This window comes from Papaver somniferum, unplaced genomic scaffold (assembly GCF_003573695.1).
Source record: "Papaver somniferum cultivar HN1 unplaced genomic scaffold, ASM357369v1 unplaced-scaffold_21, whole genome shotgun sequence".
NCBI lineage: Eukaryota > Viridiplantae > Streptophyta > Magnoliopsida > Ranunculales > Papaveraceae > Papaver > Papaver somniferum.
In genome coordinates, this window is record NW_020631041.1 from 4,075,742 (window position 1) to 4,080,097 (window position 4,356).

A 4,356-nucleotide genomic window follows, 5' to 3' on the forward strand; every position below is an offset into this window, starting at 1 on the left:
TTCCTTCATAATCACGTTTGTGGATCTGCCCTGTAAGTCCTGCATGAAAATATGTGACATCCACGCTTAATTTTGTTATCATATTACATTGCAGACGTCCGTTTCCATTCATCGTCCCGCCGGTGCTTATCACTTTCGTAGATCTACTCGTTTTCTGTTGCGGACACATAGTTATGTGTTTTTCTTTTATCCTCAATTCGTTCCCCTTTTATTTGCAGACAGGCTTGATAAGATTAGCTTTTCCCTGAAATAAGATTAGTTTTTCCCAATATCTCCTAGGAAAATCTGTTAAGTCTGTGGCTCGAAAGAAAACTTATAATTCTTAGTATGACTTCATAGATTCGAAATCGGCAAATGCTCAAGAATAAACTTATGAACTTTTATGTTTTGCAAATCGAAACTCAGCGAAAACAATCAGAAGTCCTTCTTCAAAACCAAAATATAAGAATTTTTCGAAAAATCAACTTAATTTTTTTCACAAACAGGTATAATCCCACTCCCAAGCTGTATTCTAGCGCCAAAATGTAGTAGTAGAAAATCCTACTACTACACCCTTTAGATAATCTATACAATAAACTAGGAAATCATCGTGAAGAACGCTAAAAGGACTTTATTAAGTTTAGAAATCAATACAAAGAAGTAAAGTAAATCCTTTAACTTGGGGAGCAAACAACTTTCTCTCTCCTAGAGTTCTATCTCTATTCTCAAAAGGATCTCTCCTCCAACACAGGGGTGGTTGGTCCTGTATATAGGAGTTTTACATAGTGGATGACAGCTAATAAAGCTCATATCTTCGGATCTGGCGTGCGATGTTCTCGCACGTTTATAATGGGGTCTTCTCGCATATGCTCTTAGAACTTCGCACTGACTTCATACTATACTCGTGACTTTATGACGCCATCATCTTCGTCATTCCGGAATATACTACGTGTGAGTATGTTCGTCCCCTTATAATAGTATCCCTTCGCATGATAACTAAGGGTGCGATATTTAACCCCTACAAAAAACATCTCTCGCTCCCACTCTCGATCAATTCTTCCCTCTTGCAGGTCGACTTGCTGTCAGAAAACATAAGAATGTGGACTAATGAAAATGAAACATCATCTGTTTACATTGATTGCAACTCTGCAGGTACAGAATTAATTCATGCGATTGCGGATAATATAACCGTAGGTAACATTCTTGATCCAAAGTATGTTCCTAGAGTAGTTCATGAATCTTTATTCTCACTGAATGACTTAAACAATCATGAGGGTTTATCAAAGCCGTTGCTCTCTGTCCAAGTAACGGAACCATTGTGTTTGTGATGGTACATCGTTTTGGCATTTCTTTGATTCATGGTCTGAGATCTCAAGACAAACTACAACAACAGCACCTAGTTTTAGTTCAACACATCATGGTATCTCACGCACACCATTTCTCAAACGCTGGTTTCCCGAAAGTGCAGGCAACCCCATTCAGCTCCCCTTCTCCACCGACAGCAAATATTTCAAAGAAAAGTATATTAGTACTACTACTGCAACCAGTACGTCCCAACTGGAACCGAAATTTTTTCATTTCACAGCGGAGAACATCGCAGGACTTAAAGCAAAAGCTATTATGTGCATCTCTGCAGAGAAAAAAAGTACTAAAATCTCGTCTTTACAAGCTCTTTAGGTTAACTTTTGGGCAGCTATAGCTAGAGCTAGGTAATTTAAATCAGGATGATGAGACTAGTTACGTATTAGCTATAAGTTACAGAGATAGATTGAATCCACCTGTGTCCCAAGAGTACTTCGGAAACTTGAGTGGAGAAGGGATAGTAACCGTTAAGGTCGATGAGCTGCTCGAACGAGGAATTGTATGGGCAGCTGTGTTGCTGAACCAGATGATCTTGTCCCACAATGACAAAGCAATTCGAAGTTCTTGGGATTCATGGGCCGACAAACCGGTTCTTTTGGTGCCATTTAATAGCACATCATCGAGAAAAAGCAGACACAGTTTGCTGCTCACAGGGAGTTCCCCAAGGTTTAACATGTATGGTAACGATTTCGGTTGGGGAAGACCCATCGCAGTGAGGAGTACTGGCAGTTGTAGTAAGCAGGAGGGAGTTCTTTCAGCTCATCCTGGACCAAATGAAGGGAGTATAGAAATTGAAGCTTGTCTTTTAGTGGAGACATTTGAAGCTCCGGAGAATAATGCTGAACTCATGGAGTTTGTCACTGTCTTGCCTCCTTACGAAAGCATTCCACCATGAGTACTGTTTTGATTAACTTTGGTGCTACTTCTAGTAGTCTCTTTGCAGTGCACCCACTGAGAATTTTGTCAAATGAAGGCAACAGAAGTTCTTTATCCTTGCTTATAAAGGCTACATTCAAATTCGATCCCTCAGCAATGTGCCCTTCGTCATCAATCCATATAGAAGCAAAAGCTCCCTTCTCCTCGGCTAACATTTTTGAAAGGACATTTGGAAGGTAAGTCACATTCTTGGATGTAACAAACAAAGGTGGTTTCATAGGTATTGTTGACACTTTCGCTCCATCTTTGCAATGCCATGAGTTATTATCATCGGTTATTACTATGGCATAGAATGCAGGAGTAGGACAACCAAATGGTGACAACAAGAAATCCGCTGGTCCAGCACCTAACCAATATTCCAGCGACCCATTTTTGCACTGCGAAACTGCAACTAGTTGCACAGAATGCTTCGCAGAGTGGATTGAGGGAATGGAGATGAAATCTTTGCTAGTGACGCTGATCTCAAAAATCTGTCTAGATGTCTGTCCAATTCATAACGATTTCATTACCATTGGTACTGTAATAGTTTGTGCCAACATGGTCTAACTCATAATTTATGAGTCATAAATCAATAGGTCCATAGTTAGCAAATTACCCATTGACAATCCTTGTGGTATCAAAGACACCATGGCCTCGGTGAACCATATGGTCATCAATTGGAATAACCATTAGCGCTGGATCAAGAGTAATTCCACCAAAAATTCAATTGGAATAACCATTAGCGCTGGATCAAGAGTAATTCCACCAAAAACACTGGAGTACATTGCTGGGTATGGTTGTTTTTTACTTGTATTCCACTTCTCTAGTAGCTTCTGAAGCAACTGGATATATTATGTCTTCAATTAGTAAAATGTTTGAACCATAATTCCGTATGGTGTCGTAAGTATTGTTAATAAGTAATCCACCTATAATTTGAAAGGTGAACGAATTTGTTTTTAATGTTCAACAAACTGCGGTACTGGAAGGAACCGAATCCTAGTCTTAAGTGCCATTAATTGCAGACACTACTATGAAATCTGTAGGGGTAAAATATCGCAGACGCAGTTATCACGCGAAGCGGTAGCATTATAAGGGGGCGAAGTCACTCGCACATAGCATATTCCGGATGACGAAACTGAGGACGTCATAAAGTCACGAGTAAAGTGTGGAAGTTGTGCGAAGTTTAAATAGCACGTACGAGAAGACCCAATATAAGTGTGTGAGAACATCGCACGTCAGATCCGAAAATAGGGGCTTTATTAGCTGTCCTCCACTATGTAAAACTCCTATATATAGGACCAACTACCACTGTGTTGAGGGGAGATCTTTTGGAGAGTTTAAATAGAACTTTAGGAGAGAGAAAGTTATTTGCTCCCCAAGTTAGGGTTTTATCTTCTTTCTTTGTATTGATTTCTAAAACTTAATAAAATTCTTATAAGTGTTCTTCATCATGATTACATAGTTTAGTCTATAGATTATTCAAGGGGTGTAGTTGTGGGATTTCCTTCAACTACATTTTGACGCTAGAATACAGCTCGGAGAAGGGATTAGACCTGCTTGTGAAAGTATTAAACTGATTTTTTCGAAAATTTCTTATTATTCTTGTTTTCGTGAAAGATTTTGATCGTTTTCGCTGAGTTTCAATCTTTAGGTTCACTCACAGAAAACGCAGTTTTCATTTCGGAAGGAAATTTTGGTTTGCATAAGTTTGTGAGGAAAGTGCTTTTTCAGAAAAAAAGATGGCGAGGCAAACATCAGCAGGAGAAAATGCAACACCAATCAGGAGGAGTGGAAGGATTGCATGTAGAAGAAGAGACGAAATCGCAGAGACATCAAGAATGGAAGAGAGGAACAACAGATCTCGACCGGTCAGAGCTCATATCCATCTAGAACCAAGGGAGAACGAGCAAAGAAACTATGATGAAGTAAGTGTTCACACTACGGATACAGCTACTGCAGAAGAAAATGAAGGGAGAGCGCCGGAGGAAGGAACTGTAGGAGAAAATGAGGAGAACATGACCATTGCAAAACTCAGACAAAGGCTGGAAGATGAAATAAGGAGAGAAGAGGAAATGCGTGCAAACTTGACACGCCAAAATG

The 4,356-nt window shown here is 39.7% G+C and overlaps 1 pseudogene; it reads right to left on the reverse strand.

The window, feature by feature from the left end:
- Window positions 1-2,198: 2,198 nt before the first annotated feature.
- On the reverse strand, window positions 2,199-3,935 carry LOC113339460 (annotated as a pseudogene).
- Between the last annotated feature and the right edge of the window lie 421 nt (window positions 3,936-4,356).